The sequence below is a fragment of the Ambystoma mexicanum genome, chromosome 4p (assembly GCF_040938575.1).
Source record: "Ambystoma mexicanum isolate Mex_15411 chromosome 4p, UKY_AmexF1_1, whole genome shotgun sequence".
NCBI classification, from domain to species: domain Eukaryota; kingdom Metazoa; phylum Chordata; class Amphibia; order Caudata; family Ambystomatidae; genus Ambystoma; species Ambystoma mexicanum.
Window position 1 is genome coordinate 617,336,034 of NC_090927.1, and position 17,198 is coordinate 617,353,231.

General features: G+C 39.5%; 1 protein-coding gene across 5 annotated transcripts in view; it reads right to left on the reverse strand.

Moving 5' to 3' along the window:
• KHDRBS2 (KH RNA binding domain containing, signal transduction associated 2) overlaps positions 1 to 17,198 on the reverse strand; it is a 2,055,883-nt gene that overhangs the window by 294,444 nt on the left and 1,744,241 nt on the right. For all 5 annotated transcript variants that reach the window (XR_011260416.1, XR_011260414.1, XR_011260412.1 and 2 more), the window contains one exon: positions 6,103 to 6,163. The gene's annotated coding sequence lies outside the window, so the exon portion shown is untranslated. The remainder of the gene's footprint in view (positions 1 to 6,102; positions 6,164 to 17,198) is intronic.

A 17,198-nucleotide genomic window follows, 5' to 3' on the forward strand; every position in this document is an offset into this window, starting at 1 on the left:
ACTCCCTTACTCACTAACCCAAAACCATCACACCTCTGCAGACTCTTACTCTCACAACCTTCCCAAACACACTAGTACCCCACCTCACAATCAAACAGCACTCTTTTCATCTCTACAATCACACCCAAAAACCATGCACCATACATTGCACAATTCCCAACCCAAATCTTCTCCTTTCCCAACAAACTCAACACAAATGCCTGCTAAAAAGCAACTCAGTAGAAAAGAAAGAAAAAGTTGAGCTGATAAGAACAAAACAACACCATATAGTCATCCACCTCCAAAACCATGTATAGAAAACATTAAAACAAAAGAGCTAGTAACCTCACTCAACAAAACTAAACCAGCCACAACTAAAAAAGGTAAGGCCCCTCTTGCAAAAACTAAAGGTAACAAAATATTTACAAACAAAAGCAGACCTACTAATGAAAGTAACACTGTATCTACCCGTGATAATGTAGTCACGGTAGAGCAATCCAACACATTTATGTTACTGAAAATGTTCCAATGTAGAGTTCTTCATAGTCTTACAAAAACTGCTGAAAAGTCACGCTCTACCCTTAAAAACTACTGCATGAGACTAATCCTGCAAGCTCTAATTGACAGCACTGTTCTACTAAAGAGAACATTGTTTATATTGATTTTTAAAGAGATTTAAACCACTAACTAAATTAATCAAAACATTACAAAAAGTACTTCCAAACATGTGCACTGTCAATATATAGGCCTTTTCAAATTTCTGTGATGGTGAATGGATTCACACAAGAAGCACAAAACCATATTTCAATAAAGAAGCTTATAAACATGAACAACACAAAACAAGTGCCATATACAATAATGTTTGAGGGTTTGAAATGGTGGAAGACACCATTATGGCAAAAGAAACCCTAATAGAAAAAAGTCCCCAACAAACGTTGAACCGAATGCTCCTTTCACCCAAACAAACCGTCTAGTGTACACATGGACATGCAACTCAATGTGTAAAGTATGCCAACACTCCTTTAAATCTTTATGACAATTCCTCAATCACTATGTAAAACTAAAAGACAAAAGTAAAACGGAAACTTTACAAACCATAGACTCCTGTTGCAGCCAAACTGGGCTGCAAGGACATTCATTAGCCTGCATTTTAGGAACTGCTTGCAAAAGCACTTTCCACCACATCAAAATGTTAGTGACACACCGTTCTACAATACAGAATCTTTTGCATCCACTATACCATGCAAAAGGTCCTGCTCTAGAACTTCAAAATTTAAATAACATTCTCCTACATAGAACAGCCAAATAACTGCTTCAATAAATAGAGCACATCCAATGTAAATACTTTGGAGACTTAGAAAATGTTGTTCCTTTAGAAAACATGACCGAAAACCTTATAAACACCAATATCCTAATATAGACATATAAAAAGAAATAGCTATGTTTCAAAACATATCAGAGGAAATACCAGACCAATTATGTGTCTGTTTTCGCAGAACTTTTTATAAAATGAGCCCACAAATAGAAGTTCTAGCCAACAAAATAGAAGACATTGAAGAATCCCAATGGTTCCAATTAGTTCCATAACCAACAGTAGAAGCTAAATACAAAATAACTAACCACTCAAGAGTGTGCAATTACTGCAACAAAAAGCTTGACAATATCCAAATACCATCACATGCTATCGCTAATAACTTAGAAATATATCAACTTCTGAAAGCTCTTCAACAGTTTAATTTGTACCAGATCATTATATTACAAACAGTGCACCCAGTTCAAGACATAATACGCCTTCAACCGAAATCAGACAAATTACCTCCATCTGAGTTACTAAAGGGCATCCATGGCACAGTAGTATATTTGCCATTAGATCTTAAAGAAAATTTACAACTCTAGGAGTACAACGACCAATAGATTAATCTTTGATTGTACTAGTCAATGGTGTGCCAACAAAAGACAAAAGAATTTGGCAACAGCAAGTTGACTTAAACAAAGTTAGACAAGCCCTACAATATCTAAAAGAAAACAATGAATACTACAAAGATATAAACATAGAGGAACATTTAAGAGAGACCACCCAAATTATTCAAGAGTCACCAGCAACTGGACCATTTTAACGTGAAGATCCTGTTAGTACAGCCAGCCTTTTAGACCAGTATACAATTCACCCACTACACTCCAAAGACACCATTGAAGATGCATTAGAAACACATCAAATGCATCAGGCCAAAGGAACCCCAATGAGCATATGGAAAAAAAGTGTAGAAGCACATTCTTTTCCTCTACTCTTTTCTACAGGAAAAGGAGGAAGATATGATGAAAGGTCCATGCAAATCAGTGCATAAGAATATCATTCTTTAAGAATGTATTCTGAAGACCCCATATTCAGACACAATATTGAATACATTTTCCACCTCCTCTTCGAAAGTGAACTAACAACTCTATGTTATGGAGTTGCACACACATTAACAGCAGGTTAATTAAAAGTCTAACTTTTTAAACATAGCCACAACCCAACTGCTTCAAAAAATAAAAGACAGCAATTAAGTTTTGCAGTCAAATCTCTCGGCAAAGATGCGTGATACAATAGAATGCTGGTTCCAACTTCACACTGATTTACGTTGTATGCTAAGGAACCTAGGTCCACCCACATGGTTTGTTACTTTTAGTTGTATGGAGTATGTATGGGATGACTTGCATGACACTCTTATCAAACGGCCTAAACCGTGTAAGGGGGGATCATACGCTTCTTACCACACGGTTAAGCTATATTTACATCACAAAAGAAGGTATACTGATATGTGTCTGAGACCCAACGAGTTCCTATGGCAAAGGATATGTCTGTTATCCCAAAGTTCTCTTATAAACCTTAAAACATCTTTTTATTAAACACATAGATAATAATACTCATAAAATGATCACATTACATAAAACTCCATGAAAAAAACATGTAAAACCAGATTTTATACAAAAACAAGACACAAGAATATACACATGTTGTGGGTTAAATCTTTTGAACACTCGATCAACCCCATGTGAAACTTCACATTGGAGTTGTAATTATTTTCTATCGCCTTGATAATATGATTATTGCCTAGACCCAACTTGCACAAGTTTCTGTCCCTAAACACACATATAGATGTAGGACATTCATCAGGGGTATTTTGTTGCTTGTGTTCTATGCTGGTGATAGATTCTTTTTTCCTATCACTTTTTTTCTTTGCCAGGTATGTTCGATGACTTGCGAACCCTGTGGGTTAAAGACAACCTATTAGGGTTTTCTTTGTATTCATTAGCACATATCTACTATCATTCAAGTCATATAAATAGACTCAGATAGTGACACCCCCGATCCACCTAGGGGGATAAGTATGCTTATCTATTACATACCTTCCAAACTGTGGTGACAAAGTTCCACAGACGGCGAAATTACCACTAAATGGTAATTAAAGGAGGACAAGATTTCCTTTTTCTTTGGGAATATCTCTCCCAGTGTCTTCTATTCTGCAAAAAAATGGGATAGATGCAAAGGATACTGTTTTAGAATGTGAGACTATATATTGGACCCAGGTAATTCTTTTATCACCACCAACATGGTCTTGATTCAGGTTCCAGTGCAGACGCTGCCGGAGCACCACCATACAGAAGGGGACTGCCAATCTCGTTTGGAATCTTCATTAATTATATATGAGGTAGCAGGGATTAACCCATGACTGGACATGAAACCTGACAATTACATGCACAACCACGTTATATAATGGCCCTGATTTGAAAAAGACGTTGGATACGTCGAAACACGTGTTATCACCATAGGGCAACATTTTTCAAGATAAATTGACAAATATTAATCTCAAATTGAAGTCGTGTGATTTTTTCCAATCAATGGATTTCTCAATAATTTCTTCCGGGCGCATGAGCACTTCTTAAGGGTAACCAACCTCTATTTTGTCTTTTCCTAATGGAGTAGAGGAATCAAAGACTCCATTGTTACCCTAGTTCCATGCGACCTTTCAAACTGTAGTACAAGATAAAGAGGGCGCAGAGTTCTAAGTGAAAAGTACCTCAAAACAGATTCCTCACATTTTTTAAGTTGATGTAAAAATGCTCTCCCATCGAGAATGTGGGTGCTACGAAGCTGCAGACCTTTTACCAGGAACAGCCTTATATGGCATATCTGAACACGTTGTCTGGCTGAACCTTGGACCTGCTTCATCCCAAAAAAGAGTACTGAAATACTACCAATAGATGGAAAACATAGCCACAATTGATCCCAACAGCCAGGACATTATTTTTTAAAAAAAAAACAATTTAATTGACACAAACTACGCAAACAGAAGTACTGCTTTGGAAAACATATGTACAACATTGTCCAAAACTACACATACAAAGACTTGTCACACCAAATGAGACAACTGGCAAATATTCAGTCTCAATGTGTGAAGGAAGCCTAGTGAAACTCATCAAACCCAGTCTAATTAATCAGATAAAGTTATCATTTAAATCTCCATAACATAGAGAACTGTATTACAGGGCCCTACTCCAACGTTTAAACCTTGGAGAAAAGAAAACAATTATTAGGTGAATATTACTCATTTGAAGCTGCATTCAAAGCAAATGAAAGCAGCACAACAAATGACAATTTCAAACAATACAAAACAAATGTTGGACACTGAACTGCAAGAAGAGAAAGAAATTGAAGCTCAACTAGACAAAAACAATCCTGAGGGAAGTCAACCAAGACCCACCTGGGGAACCACTCATTCTAAATGAAGCAAATATAGCCATGACAGAGGTAGAAAGTACCATGTATCAATATAAACAATCTGAGGAAGACTTGTCACTGCTGGAATCTCAGCTAAATGATGAACAAGTCACAATGTATCTAGAAGTCACTCAAGAAATTGAACAACGGTTAAACATGAAACTAAAACCTGTATCTGTACAAATTATAAACCTCTTCTCCTTTATGTAAGTGGTTCTGGTAAAACATTCTTAAAATAATCAGCAAATTTCTACAAAACTTAACAAACAACAGCCTTTCGTCTGTAGTAACAGCCCCCACAGGTTTAGCTGCCTACACCATAGGAGGTGTAGCTTTACACTGACTACTACTCCTCCCTGTAGAAAATCAAAACACGTGTTCCTTATAGATGAAGTAAGCATGGTTTCCAATCTCATGTTGGCTTTAATTCATCACAGAATGCAAGAAGTCCTAAAAACCAACTACGAAGAACTGTTTGGAGAAAAAACATGTTATTGTTTTTAGAGACCTCCTACAGCTAACACAAGTGAAAGGCCAACCTATTTTCAAAGCATTCGGTCATAATCAATGCCACAATACTCTTGGAAGCATTGGAAATGTAAATCTCTGGCAACATTTTCACTACTGAGAAATAACTCAAAACATGCACAATTCTGGATTGCTTTACTGTGACTATATTAACACTGGTAGAGGGGTAAATGCTGTTAGTAGGTTTGCTTTTCTGTGTACATAATGTTTTACTTTTTGTTTTTGCAAGAGGGGCCTTACCTTCTTCAGTTGTGGCTGGTTTAGTTCTGTTCAGTAAGGTTACTGGCTCTTTTGTTTTAATGTTTTCTATACATTGTTTTAGTGGTCAATGTCTATGTGGTGTAGTTTTAGTCTTATCTGCTCTACTTTTTCTTTCTTTTCTACAGAGTTGCTGTTTAGTAGGCATTTTCTTGTGTCTGTAGGGAAAAGAGAAAGTTTGCATTGGAAAGTGGTGAAATGTATATCCATGTATGGTGCATGGATTTGTGGGCGTGATTGTAGAGATGAATAGAGTGTTGTTTGATTGTGAGGTCGTATATTAGGTGTGGTTGGGAAGGTTGTGAGAGTAAGTGTCTACAGAAGTGTTATTGTGTTGGGTGAGTGAGTAAGGCAGTGGTGGTGTGATTGAATCTGTCAGGTGATTGTGCTGTTTTGAGGAACAGAGTGAGTGTTGCAATGGTGTGTGTAGATTTGAATAGTAAGAGTATGAATGTTGGAATATAATGGGCTAGAGTGAAATAAATGTTTGTTTGAAAAGAGTAGTCTGGGGTAATATATAATGGAACTGTGCTGCTGTAATTACATACACATATATGGTACATTAATGTACTTACTTTGTTGGATGCGAAGGGTATTCGTTTTCCCGGTTGCTGATTTCAGTGATGAGCTTCTTTCCTGTAATTGTAAAAATAAGTTAATGGCGAAGTACTAGTAAGCAAGATTCATATTTATAAAGGACAGAGGAGTGGTTGGGGAAAGGTTAATGCCGTTGGTGACTGGTTAAAAATGGTTGCATTTAGGAGCATTTTCATGAAAGGTAAGAAATGCTATGTGCATTTATAGAGGCTCTGTAACATTTCATAAAAGAGAACAAAAGTTGATGGAAAAGATTTGTAGTTCACTTTTAAATGGCAGTTGGTGTGTGGAATATGTTAGGAGTATATGCACACTTTGCAACATGATGCATTCTTATCTTTAGGTTTTTATGTAGTCCTAAATATTTTGTTTGCGTTCTGAGACTTGTAGTTCCACTTGTAGTTCCACTTTTCCCATTCTGAAAGTTGCAGAATAAGTCACATAATGTAGAGAAAAAAGTAGGACTGCATGAGCAGCTGAAAATTGGAATGGGTTATGTTAGGGAGTGTACATGTTCTATCAATATATTAAACTGGCACACAGTGACAATTGCAAATGGTGTACAGATCTATTGTATCTGCTTTTATTTTCTTTTATGAAAAAGTGACACAGTGCTGCTGTAAATGCAGATATGCATTTTTTAACTTGCTTAAAAATGCTTCAAAAATATTTTTAAAAGCACAGCATTTTATATGTTAGTTTGATATACATGTCACAGTTTTGAATCTTGAAGTTCAGTTGTGTTTTTCTTTGCATTCTGGGACTTGTAGTTTGAGTTTTATAATGGGATAAGTGGTGGTCACAGAATGTAAAGGAAAAAAGAAAGATATAAGAAGCACCTATACATTGTAATGGGTGATGTTGTGATGTATACATATGCTGCCATTATATTAAACTGGCAGCCACTAAGTGTCACTTAAAAATGGTCTACAGATCTATTTAAATCTGCTTTTCCCTTATTTTATGAAAGAGTGACACAATTGTGCTATATATGCACATATGCATTTTTTTTACTTTCATCTCCAGGATTGTAAATATAAACATTTTGAAGCGCAGAGCACTGCAATTGTTTGCTGCTTCATGTGAGCAGGTGATGAATGCCTGAATTGTTAAAATATAGAATATGCTTATTGAGAAGCTTATTATAGGTTAAGTAGCGGGAACGCTTCATATATATATTTTCATATGTTCGCTACAAAGAAAACTTTTTTGAGGAGATGTTATGGTTAAGTTGCCCTACGAAAAACCTGTGCACTTCACTAAAAAAAAAAATGTCCGCCCTCCCCATTATGGTTCAAATTAAAACCGAAAAACCCCAGAAATTCGCCAGTTATGGCAGACTGAGCCCCCATACTTGCCATCACCACTGTGCACTGCTAACAGTCACACCCAGAACATGAAAGATGTATCTCAAATGTAACTGATGACATCACTGACCACATCACATGTTTAGCCCCTTTGTTTTCGTTCCCTGCTCTATATATATATATATATATATATATATATATATATATATATATATATATATATATATATATATATATATATGTACATTCAGTAAAAAAACTTTGTTAACGGGATGTTATACTTCACAGTGAAACCAAAAAACACTGCACATTCCCCCATTATGGTAAGTTCAGCAACCATAACTCGCAGCATCTACGTGCCTTGCTAAGACTAACACCCAGGACATCAAAGATGACATCACAAATATCATGGAATTTTACAGGTTTTTCAGAGGGCAACGTAACCATAACGTCCCTTTAACAAAGTTTTTTTAACTGAATGCCATAGGTTTTTAGTAGTGTAAATACATCATAACAGTACGTTAACAAAAATGTTGTACTACATTTATCAGGGTTCTAATAGTAACACATAAGCATACTACTGTAAAGGAACATTTGAAGTAACTGCCCACCTTCCGAAGAATTCGACATTATCATATGCTAGCGCACAGCATGGGGGCGTGTTTGAAAAGTCATACGCACTTCACAATGACATGTGGAACTGGATGATAGTGCGGAGGTACATTGTATATTCTTGTACGAACTTGAAAATGGAAAATTTCCGGCACAGAACTCCACAGGGCAAGCCTGCAACACAATATAAGCAAGAGTGCATACCGACATATCTGGATCATTAACCCCCATTCATCCCCAAAGAGTGGGGGATGAATGCCATAAGCAATAGAGATTTTACAGCAGTAACCCGTGCTACCAAGAAAGAGGATATTTTGTCTTCAACCAGAACGCCTCCGACGTGCCATGCTAAAGAAAACAAATCTTTTTTCAAGATGGCCACCATAGAAAAGGAAGACGGGTGTTGGATAGAATCCCTTCTTCGCTTTCCATTGCAGGCTACAGAAAGCAAAAATGAAACTGTGTGACCGTAAAGGCAGCACCACGTTTGTGTTCCTTGAGAAATGTATGGTTATAAGGAACACCTTTACCAGAAAGGCAGTCCCTGGTGGACATGGCAACCTCAACGCAATGTTTTGTCCCTTCCAGTAATGGCCAGTAGCCGCATCCCTGACATTGTAGCCACTACCCATACATAGAGGCTACCCCTCACAGACGGAAGCTGTACCGTTGATTTGTTATGTACATGAGTACACTTGTTAAATATCAAAACACTTTCACATGCACAACATAAACCTTTTCGGGTGTTGTCAATGACCTTTACATACATGTGTTGTACATGTAGTAATTTATTTATGAGTCTTTATACATCGATCCCCCATGACATGGGACAAGAAGCGATAGAATGGTTTCTTATGAATGAGGAAGGAGAAATGAGAGTAATAAATGAATTTATCATGGTCCTGCTGGAGTTTATTGCCGAAAATTCTTACCTACAGTACAAAAATACATTCTATCTCCAAACTTCAGGAACATCAATGGGGGCCACCATGGCCCCCACTTATGCCAACTGTTTCATGTATAAATTTGAACAAGATCACATATTAACACAAACAAACTGGAAAGGGGAGCTAGCGTTATGGTCAAGATATATAGATGATATCTTTGGGATATGGACTGAATCACATGATAAACTACAGCAATTTTTCTTGTATCTGAATACCATTGGCAAAAGGATACAATTAACTCATGAGAGTTCCTCCACTGAAATCCATTTCTTAGATGTAGCCATATCTGTTAATGAAGGAAGATATGTAACTAACATTTATCATGAAGAGACAGACCGGAACAACCTGCTACACCAACTTAGCTTTCACCAGCCAAGCCTGTTCAGAAATTTACCATATAGCCAAATGAGATGAGTAAAACGCATTGTTAACAATCCTATTCTATGCAAAAGAGAGATTGAAACAATGGGAAAGAAGTTTTTGGCCAGGGGATATAAAGAGACGGAGATAACAACAGCAAAAGAATGCCTGACACTATCGACACCTCAATCACAAGAGGGCAGTAATCTCAAGAAAACAGAAGCACCAATGGTATTTGTATCATTTTACTCCTTGCAGAGTAGTAGAATTAAAACAGCAGTACTCAAAAATTGGAAGATATTGAGAAATGACTCAAGAGTAGAGCACTTATTTGAAGATAACCCCATTTTCGCATACAAGAAGAGCAGAAACCTGAGAGACAGACTGGTAAAAACAAGACCGAAGATGCAACAACCTATTACCCGCAGAACAGGCACATATCCATGCCTACACTGCAGTAATTGTAATTTCATCACCAAAGGAAATATCATAAATCACCCTCGCACAGGAGAAAAAATTAAATTAAGGAGTTTTGCAACCTGCGATACGATAAACATAATGTATGCCATGAAATGCCCTTGTGGTATGTACTATGCAGGACAATCAACAAGATCTGGTCGTCTCAGATGGAATGAAGATAGATCTAACATACGCACCAACAACAAAAATTCTGCAGTAGCAAGGCATTGTGAAGAAAAAAAACATAACATCAACCAAATCAGGATTCAAGTCCTGGAAGTAATCAAACCGAGAGATAGACACGAGGATGTCTTCAAGAGACTTAATCAAAGAGAATCTTATTGGATAGACAGACTGGACTCATAAAAGCCTGGTGGAATTAATGAAGAAATAAGTGTTTTCTGTAATATACAATAATTGTGAATCAACTAAAGGATAACACAACAAGAACTCTGAACAGTGCATATGATAGACGAGTATATTGGGGACCTGTACATAACAGGGTGATGAAGGTGAAGAAGTAGTGCAGTGTTTTAAATGAGGGATATTCCTGTTCAGAACTGGTTCTTGAGCAGGACCCAAGACAGGAATGTCATTCCTGTCTCGGCCTCCCAAGTCAGTAAGTCAGTGGTCACTGAAACTACTGCGGATTGTATGTACATGTACGCTAATGAATATTTACTTTATGAGGTATCTGCACTTAGTATAGTCAACATTGCTATTGAACCACATATAACCCATTAACGGAGAACTGATATGGAATTCACACAATCACGAGATTTTTGTAGAAGTAACGTCCTTACAAACATATAATTTAAATGTTACACATTGTTACTATTTTAAGAATAGAATTGATATACCGAGCTTATAAAATAATGAGCTCACATTAGGAGCAGCAGTAAGTACAATCACATTGAGCTTGCAATAACAGTTAGCTCACATTAAGAGCGGCAATGCCTATAACGATACTGTCACTTTAATAGAGTTATTGTCAGGAGAGCTGGCGTGCGGCAAGCACGAAAAAAGGAAAGTAAGCGTCCGCGATGCATCGGCGCACGCGCGCTTTGCGTAGCAACACAACCCAAGCAGTGAAAACCGGTGTCTAACGAGGACACAGGTTTTCGCGAAACAGGACGAGCGAGCAGCTGATGGTTGATATAGGTAAGTAAGGGACAATAGATGATAACAAATGAATAACTAGACACGAGGGGCACACATTAATTAACACAGTGACTCTTTCTAGGTCAACCGTGAATATGCAATATTGAGGCATCACAGAGCATCAACAAAGGAGGGAGGCTGGTATAGCCAGTCAAGGTACATGATATGTCTTGAAACTAAATATTTGAATACATTGGATGCCCGTTTTAAATACTCACGTGCAATTAATGATTATATTTTTCCGCTTACCAATGATGATACACACCTGGTGAATTGAAACCTGCAACAATGGTATGTGACCTTATCTTTATATTTAGATATAACATGTTTGGACTTACACAATAACTCTGGCTGATCTGAACTGGATATCTGAATCTACATGTTATGATTTTGTTTTGAAACAAACAACCGTGAAACACAATTATGAACTATGTAATATTGAATTGAACCGAATGTTGGTGACAAAAACGATACATTTAATGGCGATTGGGTATTATTGATATTACCCTCATGCGGTTAAATGTGATTGAAACATTCAAAACATACGGATGTGTGGTTTATGGTTTATGTTGTATGCTGTATATATTATGTTAAAGTCTAATCAGAGCGCCAAGAGCCCTGACAAAGGACCATGTCCGAAATGCATTGTCATAACAAATCTATAGGCGCTGATTGATTGCATGATGCCCAAGCCTCAGCAATAAAACAGAAGATAACAACAATCGTCATGATTTTAACAAGTGACAGCAGAGTGATGATTTGGAAATTGAAGTAATTACACTATACAAAGTTGGAGCAACTCATATTGGAGAGCAAGGGGCAGCACACCTAGGATCAGATTAGGTTCTGAATCCTTTGTGTGTATTGTTCACTTACACCCTGTGCCAGGGTTTCAAGGTGTGCCCTAAATATTGAATCGGCATTTTTGTAACTCAAGGAGTTAATTTAAGTACTTAACAGTGCCAACCCTTTCCATTCCATACATATTATTGTTGCTCATTGTGGAGGAAATAGTTTGGGGTACGTTACTCCACTATATTTGCCAGTTGCATTAAAAGATATGTTCCGAGGCTTAATGGAACTATTTCCATAAGCAAAGGTTATTTTTTCAGAAATGCATCCAAGTGAACTGTGGACATGTCCAAATGTGTTTTGTGCACAACTAGAATAAGGTAGGCACCTTCTAAATAAAGGTGTATGTGCTTTTTTGAATTATGTATTTTTCAAAATGAAAACATTAATGTGGATGTTGCAAACAATGTTCGGTGTGTTGGAATGAATTTTACTGATTGTGGGAATCAGAGGTTTCTTTTAGTGGAGTAACGTACCCCAAACTATTCAAAATGCACTGCTAAAGTTAATGTGAAAAAAGATGTATAGTGCATATTAAAACATTTTTAAGTAGTTTTAGGAAATAAAAATCAAAACTTAAAAAGTGAAATAAAGACTATTTTAAGAGCCTCCATTGTACAATAAAATGTTTGAATTAAGTGTAAACCTCCCCACCCCCTTCAATTGGATGATCTGTCCTCCTCGGACACTGCGGCAGTACATGGATAGCACGTGCCATATACAGCTCTTTTGATGATGCCTGGCCTGGAAAAGGGACTGCAGAGATCACAGAGAGTCGTGGTGTCAGTGGACAGCGAGAGATCAGCCAATCAGGGTTCCTGGGTGTGGTGTAGAGGAAAAGAGGGTAAAGGAGTTTTGTTAGTAGGAGTTATGAGAGGATTGAAAATGACCATGGAAATGTCTTTCAGCAGGCAGAGTGTTTGCGGGACTCTTGGGTCCATTGGTTGAAGGTGTATGATGAGCATTGTGGAATAACCAAAAATCTTGTATTCCGTGAAATGGAAGTGTTCTGGTATGGAATGCGAGTCATGAAGTGGGCAGACTTGCTCCCATTTTGTGCCATTATGGTTCAATTGAAACATTTTAACCTTATTATCATTCATTGTAGTGGGAACGTTTGGGCAATGTGACTGGAATATGACTGCAGTTTGCTATGAAGAACAAATTCGGAAATTTGAAGGAAATGTTTCCTAATTCAAAAATTCTTTTTTCATGCATTGCGCAGAGACAGATGTGGATGCATTCCAGTTTATTAGGTCTGCAAATGGAAAAAGTGAGGTGCAACGTCATTAAAGATGTGTGTGCCTTTGTTTGAGATGTTGGTATGACATTGTTTCATAATGAGAACATTAAAGTTGATGGTTCCATTTTTCAGCGAGCTGAAGTCATATAATGTGGGTAATCAGTTTTTTGTGGAAAACATTCAAAATGCTCTGAAACAGTTTTTGTGAAAGTCAGAAGAAATAATGAAATTGAGTCAAATGTTTTCTTGATTCAGTTTGTAAATAACACAAATTTTAAAAATATAAAAGACAAAAACACAAAAAAAGATTATTTTAAGAGCCCTCCTTTTTGAACGCAAAACAATTAACATTAATTCAATTGTCCCACCTATGGAATTTTTTTAGATGTATGCAGACTACCGCACTGTCCGTGGACTATGCAGGCTGCACAGGGGCCTGTAACATTTTTTTCCACTTTATTTTTTTACTGTGAAAGGTAGCTCCTGAAGGAACTGTTCTTTTTTTCGGGTTTCTTTTGCAGGAGAGGGAAGTTAGGTGGGGAAGAGAAGTGAGGGAAGGGGCACCAACCATAGGGATGGAGGGGCAGGTGGACAGGGGAAGATGTTGGGTATGCCTTAAATTTAAGGTAGGGTGCACTGTTTCTCGTGCTCTTTGACAACTGCCTCAAAAGCGCTGCAAAAATGTTCACCCCTGCAGAGCTGTGTTTCACAATACATTCTGCACACTGTGACCCTTGAAAGGTAAGGATCAATAGCATCCTGTATGGCCTGCCAGGTGGCTGGTGGGATCCTCTGCTCCACAGGTGTACCCTGTGTGCTGGCAGGAGCGGTTGAAGAAGATGGCGCAGAGGAATATAGCCTGCTCCTCACTGAGAAAGGAACAGCCTTTCTCAGTGCAAACAGGTGGTCAGAATGAACGTGGCGGTTCATTGATGTGGTCCCGAATGAGTAAAGAACCGCTGCACCCAGGACTCACTCTGGGTAATGGAGGTAGGCACTTCCACTACCTCATCTTCGTCTTCCTCTTGATCATACTCTACATCATCACGCCTGTTCCCCTCTCCAGGCCCTCCAGATGGTGATGGTGATGGTGGGGGAGGTCGGGGAACAGAAGTGGTCATTGCAGATGCCATGATGCTGTCCACTGTCCAAAAAGACATTTCTGAAAAGCAGGTGCTGGAAGATGTCCCTCTGGATAGCCAGAGTGGGGAAAGAGGAAAGTGCTGAGTGTTTGCCACTGAGGATTGCAACATTCCACTGCTTCGAGCATTACAGAGTCTGTCTGCTCTTTCCATTTTTGGAGGCGGTCTGTTGGAGGCAGACTCAGACTCAGCACAAAAGCACTGTTCCATAGCAGAGCGTTGCAGAGTGCGTGCTGAGTGTTTGGGGTTCGGTGGACTGTGGCAGTGGCGAATGAACCTTTGACTGCTCTCCCCCACTCAATTGTCCACCTGAGTATCACTACAGAGGATTACAATCACAATAGTAGAGGTGGAGAGGTAGTCCAAGGCTGTCCAAAGGTGGATGAGCGCTCCCAGTGGGAGATACCACTGCAGTCATCATGCAAACGGAACATACTGTCCTATCGTCTGGAGCTGCAATTGGAGGACAGAGGACAAGAAGACAAGTCTGCTTATTTGCAAGGGACAAACCACCACAGGATGACCATGTGAGATGAACAAGCATGGGGGGGCAGCTACTGCTTGTGCTACTTGAGCACAATATGGCGGTAGAGGGAGAGGGTTCTGCCAAAGAGTGTGTGGCCAATATCCCTGCTCAGAAAACGGGGGGAGGTCTGGTGTCTCTGTCAGTATTCAGAGATCCCCCCCTGTTAGCTCCCTTGCCTCCTCTCACCCTACCATTGTAGCACTCCAAAAGGCTCAAACGGACATAGGTAAACTCCACTGGTTTCTCCTTCATCATTTACTCCGCAAGTCACAACTTTTTTTACCATCATTGAGCACTAAGTATAAACAGCCTGTCGAGGCAAATTTAGCTGGGGAACCACCATTCACCGCCCAGTTCTCGACCACAGCTATTGTCCACGAATTCGGCTCAGAGATCCCCCTACAGCCATTTGGTCCCCTGCCCTCTGAAACAAAGACCTCCATGCCAGACTCAGCTTTAGAGGCCCCCGGAGTGGGTGAATAGGCTAGGCTACCTAAATTCGGTTGGGAAACAACCTCAACCCCCGCCTCATGGACTATCGCTGGATGAGGCACTTCAAGCTCCTCCTCACCCATTACTTAATCACTCACTTCAACACAGGCACCACAACCCCCACAGACCACATATAGTAATTTGCGGATAATGGTGGCCGATGAAGGGGCAGCGGATCCTTCCTTCAAAGACCTTCCTGATCGAATCCTTTTAGAAAATGAAACCCTGCTTGAAGAGTTTGCAACCTCAACTGAGGCACCCTTGGGGCGGTCTTTACATTCTCGTTACCCGGTGCACAGGAGAGACCTAGCTGTACGGTGGGAGGCAAGACCTTGGTAAATGCCCCAGCGACACTACCAACGCCATTCAGCAACTCGGCCCAAAAAAGAAGGAGAAGGTGTGTAGATGACAAATGAGAATCTACTATACCTCGAACTAGGGTGTATGATCATGCACCAAAAGCTTTGACCGTGCTGGAGGTAAGCTGAATTCAGTGAATGCACGTTTAATATGATGTGATATGATTGTTTATTTATAAATGTGCTTATACCCAGATGTTTCTTAGCGCGGACCCGGGGATCGAACCTGTGTTGCACCGTGTCGTCTTGCTTCCAAGGGTAGTACGCTGCCCTTCAGCTATTAACCCAAGAGCAATAAATAAAGGCTATTGATTCAATCGCACTGTAAATTGAAAACAACAAAAACAAGTCTCTGCAAAATCGAGACTTAGCACGGTAGACCCACACATTGAGTCACCTCAACCGGCACTATGGAAGGAGCTCCATGGGGGTCAAGAGCCAGGGTCAGCGGAGGGCTTACTCAACCCTGTAGAGCTCTGAATGTCTCACTGGACTCTGACTCTGATTCCTCCTCATTGTCGGACCAACACCAGCACACCAGCGCTTCAGTAAATGCTGGCATATTTGCCATTAAAAAAGCCCCCATGGAGCAAACAATAGAGATGATCCGAACGATCTTCAAACTCAGTGTAGTTTTATGTCGGCGTTGACAATCACACTTGCACTTTTCGTGAAGCTCTATGAAGCAATCAACGATAGCTACAAAGACCAAGCAACTCTGCTGCCCATGACACACTCTAAGTTGATCCACATTGAAACCTTTGTTAATGTGTTGCATAGGTGTCTAGAGGGGGAGGGCGAGTCTGAAAACCTGCTACAAAAACTGCTGTGTGACCACATGGCTGAAATGGGGGTGAACAAAAAGCTGCAATTAGAAGCAGCAAGAGAGATCTTGAAGTGTGGGAAAGAGCCAGCTAAATAATTGACAAAAGGGGCTTAGAAAGAAATGCACACGTCAACCCCTGGAATCCAACCCAGCTCTCTTGAGCCCTTCAGCAGATGATACAGGACTCTAAAAACAACAAACAACAATCTACACGCCAACAGCGCTGAGATGGAGGGCTCCCATTTGGGTGATTTAACCTGCATTGGACTGCCCCGGTCGGTTATCACAGCTAACCCCATACTTGTTGAAGGGTGTAACAGAGCTGTTGTGCTACCGGAGGCAGATGAGATTGAGGTTTTGGTCCCTGTGTCTACTGAAGAGGAGCAGGGTGAAAGCAACAACTATGAGATCTTCTATTTGAGAAAAAAGAAGAAGAGGGTGGCTTAGACCAATGCAACCCCTGCATATGTGCAACAACAGAAAAAAACAAAGAACATACCAAATTAAAAATCAACCAAATCAAACAGTGCCCTTGGCTTCATCAGAAACCTACAAAACCCTGGGTCAGAGATTGAAGTCAAGACTTCAGCAATGGCATCAAAAAAAATGTGATCATGTGAGGAAAGAGAAAGATCTAAAATCACACAAAACCAACAGACTCTGATCAACCTGGAGCAGATGCCCAGATTGACCTGGATATCTTGGATGTGTCCGTTTATGAACTAGAAAACAATGAACAGGCGTGTAGAGAAAAGAACAGCGTCCATGGAGCCGCAGCCCCCTCCACC